Consider the following 9,740-nt stretch of genomic DNA (forward strand, 5'->3'; position numbering starts at 1 on the left):
AACTGGAAAAAAAGACAAAATTAATTTATTAGAACTGTCAGAAGCAACTGAAAAGGAGTACTTGTGGCACCTTAGAGACTAACAAATTTATTTGAGCATAAGCTTTCATGAGGTACAGCTCACTTCATCGGATGCATTCCTATGAAGTGAGCTGTAGCTCACAAAAGCTTGCTCAGATAAATTCATTAGTCTCTAAGGTGCCACAAGTCCTCCTTTTCTTTTTGCGGATACAGACTAACATGGCTGCTACTCTGAAACTTGTCGGAAGCAACTGAGTATAGGCTGCCACTCAACCCTGAACTACTTATTTATATTACAGTAGTGTCTACAGCCCTCAGCTGAAATTCGAGCCCCATTGTGCTAGGTGCTATACATACACATAATTCAGAGAGAGTCTCTGACCTTGAGCTTACAGTTTAAATAGACAAGACAGACACAGGGTGCAAGGGGGGAATGGTAGAGTGAGAGGAAAGTGGCTTACCCAAGGTCACACTGCAGAATACTGATTGAACCCAGGTTTTCCTGACTCCCAGTCCAGTGCCTAAACATGCTGCCTCAGAGCTTTTCTGTCCTCTACAAGGATCTCAGGACAATAAAGGATGTTTTATACCATGTCTGGTGTCAGCAGCCAGGCACAACCATATGAACAAGAACTAAGGGCATGTCTACACTTGCCATTTAAAGTGGAAAAAGTCCCTTTTTTGCGCAAAAACCGTGGGAGCGTCTACACTTGCCAATGACTTTTTGCGGTGAAACTCAGAAGTTTCACCGCAAAAAGAAAACCACGTCCATGAGATGTGTACAGCTCTTACCCGTGATGCTTTTGTGGTGATGTACAAGTGAAGACATAGGTTTCAGAGTAGCAGCCAAGTTGGTCTGTATTCGCAAAAAGAAAAGGAGTACTTGTGGCACCTTAGAGACTGTTTACAGAGCTTTTGGCTTCTACAGGATATCCCACAGTGCCCAGGTGACCACTCTGGCCAGCTGCTCTGACGTCAGGTAAACAGACATCCACGCCTCCCCCTGTAAAGGCCCAGGAACTTTGAAACTCCCCCTTGGTTTTCTTCGCAAGTGCTCACTTATCATCTGGCCAGGTGACAATGCTTGCTCCATAGAGCAAACGATCCCCTGCTTGTAACAATGCTGAGCTACTGGAGCTGATCAATGTTTGGGGAGAGGAGGCTGTGCAGGGACCCAGGATGTCCCGCAATCACCTCCCCCCCTTCCCACAAGACCTATCATCCAAAAGGACAGAGCTGCACTGTGGGATAGCTGCCTTCATGGTGCTGCTCTCATCAGCGATGGAAGTGCTGCAAATGTAAACGCTCTCTGACGCCTGTGGAAGTGAGTACACAAGCCAGCACTTTTCTTTTACCGGTTCACTATCATGCTGACACTGACAGCGCAAAAACTCTGCAAGTGTAGACATAGCCGAAGTGTCAGCTTCACTCTGCATTTCCCAGCCTTCATCTCTTTCAATCAACCTCTTGAATGCGATGTTGGCTGAGTTAGTTTGTATTTAAATGTAAATTATGTCGGTCCCAGCATGAATGCAGAATCAGCTTTTACAGTTACACCACAAGAGCCTTAGCCTTAGTGTCACCTGGGACCTTGTGGAGCTGATAGGACAGAGTCCCACAAACTGTGGGGTGTGCCCCCCTAAGGGGGAATGGAGGAATGTTCAGGGGGGTCTGGGCCAGCCCTCACAGGGGACAGAGAGGGAGTGCAATGCTGAAAATTGTGGGGACCACTGTGATAAGAGGCATATCAGGGCTGCAGCCACGCGTGAGCTTCACAATGCTAGTTGCATCTGATGAAGTGAGCTGTAGCTCACGAAAGCTTATGCTCAAATAAATTGGTTAGTCTCTAAGGTGCCACAAGTCCTCCTTTTCTTTTTGCGAATACAGACTAACACGGCTGTTACTCTGAAACAATGCTAGTGTTCCACTGAACTCAAAGCCATAAAAGAGAATGATCCTGCAGGTGCTGAGTGCATCTCCCCTCTGCTGCTTGACGGGGAGCAGACCTTGAACTTAAATGGTGCGTAGCCCTTGTATTGGTGTAGGAGCAGGATTTTATAATTGTACTATGAGAATTAATGTATGATATGATTTCATCCTTCCAGCCACCCTTTTTGAATAGCAGAAAGGAGTGACACTCTGGGACATTGGTAGAAATGCATCTGACAGACTGCCAGTGTCTATACTGATGTTAAGGCAGGGACAGACCAGAACAATCCTTATGACTGATTATGGTCACCCTTTTGTTTTAGGATAAGTTATAATGTCTACTATGAAAAGGAGTACTTGTGGCAGCTTAGAGACTAACAAATTTATTTGAGCATTAAGGTGCCTAAGAGCATTAAGGCTCTAAGGTGCCACAAGTACTCCTTTTCTTTTTACGAATACAGACTAACACGGCTGCTACTCTGAAAAATGTCTATGGTTTCCTATATGTATTACAAATTAGGCACTCTAGTTAAATATACATGTCTTTGTTTAGTAAGTAAGGTTTAGTAAGTAAGAGACAAGATCTTGTATTGTGTCTATGTTAAGGAGATTAGAGGAACGTTGAAGGCCTGGGCCCCTATATGAATTGTTTTGATTATAAGATTTAGGAAGGCTTAATTTACAATGTCTTGCTCAAAAAACTGACACTGTGTGTATTCTCAAAGGTCTCTGTAAAAGACTGTTTTTGTGAATGAGGAATGTATGCATCAGGAAAAGATAAGGTGTGAAGGCCATTGTTATAGCCAGATGGTCAAGGAAGGAGTGAAGAGACTTAACAACACCACAGAACCATCAACGTGCATCCATAATGAAGGAAGGGCAGACTGATGACCCTGAGGTGGAGGCTGGCACCGCTAAAGACAATTGATTAAATCAAAACCAGGTCAGGATGACCCTCTCAGAGGTGTTTTGGAATGTTAACATAGAAAGATACACCAATTAAGATTACAGACCTAAAAGTAAAAAGAAAAGGAGTACTTGTGGCACCTTAGAGACTAACAAATTTATTTGAGTCTCTAAGGTGCCACAAGTCCTCCTTTTCTTTTTGCGAATACAGACTAACACGGCTGCTACTCTGAGACCTAAAAGTGAAAGGAAAAGGAGTACTTGTGGCACCTAAGAGACAAACAAGCTCACTTCATTGGATGCAATTCTTCAACAAAAAACCTTCAAAAACAGACTCCAACAAGAGACTGCTGAATTAGAATTAATTTGAAAACTGGGTACAATTAACTTAGGCTTGAATAAAGACTGGGAGTGGATGGGTCATTACACAAAGTAAAACTATTTCCCCATGTTTATTTCCCCCCCCTGTTCCTCAGACGTTCTTGTTAACTGCTAGAAATGGCCCACCTTGATTATCACTACAAAATGCCCCCCCACCCCCACCCCGCTCTCCTGCTGGTAATTGCTCACCTTACCTGGTCACTCTCATTACAGTGTGTATGGTAACACCCATTGTTTCATGTTCTCTGTGTATATAAATCTCCCCACTGTATTTTCCACTGAATGCATCTGATGAAGTGAGCTGTAGCTCACGAAAGCTTATGCTCAAATAAATTTGTTAGTCTCTAAGGTGCCACAAGTCCTCCTGTTCTTTTTGCGGATACAGACTAACACGGCTGCTACTCTGAAACCAATTAAGAAGTAACTGGTCCCAAACTGACACAGCAAAATCCAGACGATCAGAACAGGGTGCTTGGCCATGGGACTTTGGGTTCATCTTGCCACACTCCAGGAGCATCGGAACGCGACCGACAGAGCCCTGCTCCCCTCTGCGACCAATCTGGCTGGCCACTAGATTGATCCAGACTCTGGACTGGTGACTATAAACATCAACTGGCAGGACCGTGTGCATGGTGGGTGGGTGTGATTGAAAAGCATATGCTAACTGTTGTATTCTCAATAAATGCGGCGTGCTGCTTTCTCCCCTATAAAGATCCTGTGTGCTTCTTATAAGTATAACATTGGCCCTCTGCAACAGGGGTGAATTTCCCTCTAGAGTAGTTGCCATTGTGTGCCAGCATTAGCAGCATAACAGAGCAACATCTTGACCATGACCACATGCAGCTTTCTCTGGCATGCAGCCTTGTCCGGTTGCAACAGATTTGTAGCTGTGATGGTTTTGACTCCCTTTTTAAATGGCTGGCCTTGAGCTGCAGCCAGATTCCTCCCATTTTTGAAGAGCATAGCTTTTTCCCTCCCTTTCAATGAAATGTTATCTGGCTTTTAATTCTGGTTAGTGTACGGGGTGTTCCCAGATGAAAGCAGACACTTGTTAGGCAGCTGCGTAAACAGAAAAAAAACAATGTTGAGAAGAAAAAAAACCCCAGCCTGCGGATGTGATTTTAGGTGACCTTGGACACTCCAACAGACACATTCTGCTGGGTTATTAGCATGAGTTAGCAAGGTTCTAGCCAATGTGGAAATGCCAGCATTGGTAATGAGGGTGAACACTGGCAAGGAGAGGCAGGATGATGTGTTTAAAGCACAACATGAGAGCTGGACATACATGAGATTTTTTTTTATGTGACTCCTTGCCTCAGTTTCTCCACCTGTAAAATGATGTTCACTGGGGGCATTTTGAGTCTTAACTGAGGGCAAAGATCCAGATCCTCAAAGTTATTTAAGCTCCTGACTTCCAGTTGAGCTGAGCCAAAGTGCTTCGGCTCCTTGAATGGAAGGTGCTAACTATGTATAAAGTGTTATAAATGTTGGCAATTGAAAATAGATGGTTCAATATGACCTTGCATGTACCCTCCCCCTTTCTTCGTAGTGAAATGTGTTATGAGCTGCCTTTCTTTTTAGGGATGAAGCTAGGTCTTTATTTCCTACCTTGCACAGAGCTGGGAGAGGGATTTCTAAAGATTTCAGCAAGCCATAGGAGGGGGAGGAACCCCCTTCCTACAGTTTGCATTCTATAGTGATGGTGACTTCTTCACCGCTGCCCACAAGGTGCTTCATCTCCTCCATTGCTTCAAAGCCATCAAACGGCCTAATCCTGCAGGGTGCTGACTCCCTCCACCTATCTCTGTTCTAGAGAATGGCAGGAGCAAATCCTGAGGGACTGCAATTACAACTGACTCTCCAGAAGCCAGGGCAAAGGGGGCATGTCATATACTGTATTTGGAATCACTATCAGTCTTAAATGCAAGGGGTTTATTAAAGAACACAGCTCTAACTACTGACAAACACATTGTCCTTAGAGACTAAAATTTATTTGGGCATAAGCTTTCGTGGGCTAAAATCCACTTCACCAGATGCATGGAGTGAAAAATACAGTAAGCAGTATATATATCACAGCACATGAAAAGATGGGAGTTGCCTAACCAAGTGGGGGGGTCACTGCTAACGAGGCCAATGCAATCAAGGTGGACATTGCCCATTTCCAACAGTTGACAAGAAGGTGTGAGTATCAGCAGAGGGAAAATTACTTTTTGTAGTGACCCATCCACTCCCAGTCTTTATTCAGGCCTAATTCGATGGTGTCCAGTTTGCAAATTAATTCCAGTTCTGCAGTTTCTTGTTGGAGTCTGTTTTTGAAGTTTTTTTTCGTGAAGAATGGCCATTTTAAAGTCTGTTATTGAATGTCCAGGGAGGTTGACGTGTTCTCCTACTGGTTTTTGAATGTTACAATTCTTGATGTCTGATTTGTGTCCATTTATTCTTTTGCGTAGAGACTGTCCAGTTTGGCCAATGTACATGGCAATGTACATGGCCGGGGTGCTGAGTCAGGGCCACACCTTGCGGCTCGGCCCCACTCCAGCGCTCCGGACTGGGCTTAGGGTCAGGGGCTGCACCACGCGGCTCCCAGAAGCCGCAGCATGGCCCCACTCCGGCTCCTACGCGCTCCAATGGCCCCCTCTGGTGCTCCAGTGGGAGCTGAAGGGGCGACGCCTGTGGACAGGGCAGCATGCAAAAGAGCCGCCTGGCTGTGCTTCCACCTAGGAGCCTGAGAAGGGACATGCAGTTGCTTCCGGACATGCGCCACTCGGAGCCTGCAACCCTGAGCCTCTCCCCACACCCCTGGCCCAGCCCTGATCCCCACCCCCGCTCTCCAAACCCCTCGATCCCAGCACAGAGCACACTCCTGCACCCCAAACCTCTCATCTCCACCCCACCCCGGAGCCAGCACCCCCAGCTGGAGCCTCCAATTTTGTGAGCATTCATGGCCAGCCATACAATTTCTATTCCCTGATGTGGCCCTCGGGCCGAAAAGTTTGCCCACTCCTGCCCTAAAGGCTCAGTCCTGTTAGGTACTGAGTGCCCTCAATTCTGACTGAGATCACTGGGGACTGAGAACACCCACTCCCTTGAAAAACTGTCCTCTAAAAGTGAGTTGGTTAAAGCAAAAACTGGTCTAATCTTGAGACACAAGTGCCAAAAAACTTTATTGCTGGGGTAACTCCAGAGATTTCAGTGGGATTAATTTGGCAGAAATTGGATTAGTACAGGTGAGAATCTGCCTTTCAGTATTCTCTCTCCTGTCCACGTGCATAAACACCAATTCAACCCTGTGTTGCTCCACTTGGTTTTAATGGAGTAATGCAGTGGTGAATCAAGCCCACAGATTTTTCCCAGCCATCTCTCTTTTCCGTCACCTCTCCAGAACACTAGAGAGCTAATGGGGGAATTATGATAAGCAATGGGCTAGGATTTTCAGCCAAGTAAGCTGATGGCATTTGATTTACTCAAATGCAAAAACTACTTGCTGCACCGACCCTTATCGTCTGTTACCATTCTGACCGTTCCTCCTGCTTGGCTAGGAATGACAGGAGAGCGCTGTTCTTTCCTGCTGGGGCACTTTCCTGTCAGTGCTTGCCATCAGCTCTCATTTTTCATCCTGCAGCACGTGCCTCAGCCTTCCAGTTCTTGGGGACTTAAAAAAAAAATGGATTAACCTTTTTTTTTTCTCTCAGGTCTCAGCCAGCTCTGAGCCCAGAGAGAATCATACTTTGCTAGGGAGCTGTTCTGCTGAACACTGATGTTTCTTGGGCTAGATACTGCCACCCTTACTCATGCAAAGTAATACCTGACTCTGCAAGTACGCCATCTGATAATACTATACTACACTAGGCCAGGTTTTGCCATCAGTGTAGAGTTTAGGCCTGATCTTTTATGCTTCAAGCAATAAGCACGGCATTATATAGCCTTAAAGGGTGGTCGCTTCCTTCCATGTATGAAACAAACCCATTGAAACTATTTCCAATCCTTTCTCTTTTGCTGCCTCTGAATTCACTGGTTTAATGCAACATGTACAGAACACATGCCTGATTGACAGAAATGCCTGGCTGCCCCTATGTAGCTACAGTATCTGGTAGTGTTCACCAAGTTAACAGTTAAGATGCATCCGATGAAGTGAGCTGTAGCTCACGAAAGCTTATGCTCAAATAAATTGGTTAGTCTCTAAGGTGCGACAAGTCCTCCTTTTCTTTTTGCAAGTTAACAGTGTTATTTGTTTAAAAGACCGCTGTCATTGTCCTGTGCTTAGTGTGTGTGGGAAAATGAAATGTACCATTTGTTGGAATCATACTGGCTAAGCCATGTCTTCCCGTCGTCTGTCACTTTATATGCATCTCTTTAATAAAAGACAACTGGCCAAATCCATCTCTCGTGTAATTCACCGAAGTCAAGGCAAATGCATTGGGGTGAATTTGAACAGTTAGTTACCATTTAAAAATTTAAAAATGGTGGAAATACTCCACTTTTTATAACTCTAAACCAAAGCAAATACTATAAATGCTGCAGGCTGCCTGTCCTACTAGGGAGTATATTGCTTTAATGGCAGCCAACCTTTCCCAATTCTGTATTTGGGATATAATGGCTTCCAGGCTCGTAATGCCAGTACAACCGCCTGTAGCTTCAACCACCGGGGTTCAGCCTCCAGGTTTGGTCCTACTAAAAGGGCATCTCAATACTGGGCTCTTGGCAAACCACCCTCCAAGTTTTCCGCAGGCAGTAGGGTAATCTCCAGATGTGTTCGTTCTGTTAGTAAATTCGTCTTAGGATTTGCCACCTCAAACATGTGGCTGCTAGTTTAGACTGGAGAAGAAGGGGGTCTACAAGAGTGTGGAAGAGGCCCACCATCTGTGTTTTAGGCAAATTCTGCTTAGTTACACTGGTGTAAATCAAGGATAAGTCTGCCTGAACAGAGCTACCCACTTCTTAATTAGCTGGAGGACAGTGCAGTGACCGAATGATGGGAATTTGCAGCAGCATAAAGCAGCCTGGAAAGCAACATCTCTCTAGCTGGGGAATAGCGCCTGTGTGAGAAGGTTCCCTGTCTGTGCTCAGGCTGGCAGAAATGCTCTGGAGTGCTGGGGATCAGAATCAGGTCACCTGTTGGCTCTCTCCCAGGCATGGCACTTTGGCTGCATTGCTGTCAACAGCAGTGATTTCCTCTTTAGCCCTAATCTGAACCATGACACGGGCAAAGTTTATTGTGGGTCGGGTCTGTTTGCACTGTAGACTGCAGTAGACCGAGCAAAATGCAACAAGCACCTACATGTCGCCCCAGAAAGTTACAATAATGATTTTTGAAAGAGCACACAAGCCGGTCATTAGCTGCAAACAGCTCCTAAAGTGACCGTAGCCAAGGGAAAGAGCAATGGGAGCTATTCCCATTGTGAGGGAGAGTTTTGTACCTAGAAAAGATTTGTAAATGGAAGTAATTCAAGGACCAGATTCTTGGCATAGATCAACATTGATCCATTGACTTCAGGAGATCAGTGCTGCTTTACCCCAACAGAAGATCTGGTCCTTAGCAAATATCTTCATTGTAGTTTTAGTCTGCCATAATCTTGGGAAGAAGAGATTTAGTGTTACTCATCACTCATTAGTTCCCCCCCACGGTGATGTCATTTCTGTGAAGAGCAACACAGTGGAACTTTGTTTCACCTCTGGTAACTTGCCACAGCCCAGATGTGAGACAAAGATCCCAATGGAGCATTGGTGTGGGATTATAGCCCTTAATGTGGCATACAGGACACTCACTAAAGGATTAATTTGTAAAGGCTATAGCTAATGACAGCATCAAGGATATGCAGCCACTGAAGGTTGGTTCTGATAATGTATCACTTGTAACTTGATGCCCTGCTGGTGACCTTAATTGACCACTGGACTTTTTATCTCTTAGGTTTTCCTGTACCACCCATCACTGTTGTAAATCAGCGTTGAATGAGTAAATGCTGATGTGCACAGTGAACTTCATAAAATATTCTTTCCTGGTTCTAGGAAGGTTTACTTGATGGGCTTATTTTGTTGTTCGGGTTGGAAGAGTGGGGAAGTAACACTACAGCTGGTCAAAAAACGGAGAAAATAGTGGAGTTTCCCACCATGTTTTTCATCAAAATTTTCCAGTCACTATAGAACTGATCAAAGTTTTGTGAGGAATCATTGGAGGTTTCCGGGATACAGTCTGCGGGTGATCATCCTTTTAATGGGAAGGGCAAAGGTAGTAAATGTTTAACAAAGACAATATTCCTCCAAGTGTTTTCCATGGATTTGAGTTCAATAGAGGGTCACAAATAACCAAGAGTTTTAAGCAGCCTGAATAAATATAAATTTCCCTGTAATGTCGCTAGATTCTGCTCACTCAGTACCTCTGAAGTCCTATCTCCTCCTACTTGTCCAGCTGAGGAAAAACAGGATGGACAAGATCTGAATTTCTAATATAAAACATAAGGAGAAACATTTATATGAAGGAAGGGGGGAAGCTGTTAACTTAAGCTT

The sequence above is a fragment of the Chelonia mydas genome, chromosome 2 (assembly GCF_015237465.2).
Source record: "Chelonia mydas isolate rCheMyd1 chromosome 2, rCheMyd1.pri.v2, whole genome shotgun sequence".
NCBI classification, from domain to species: domain Eukaryota; kingdom Metazoa; phylum Chordata; order Testudines; family Cheloniidae; genus Chelonia; species Chelonia mydas.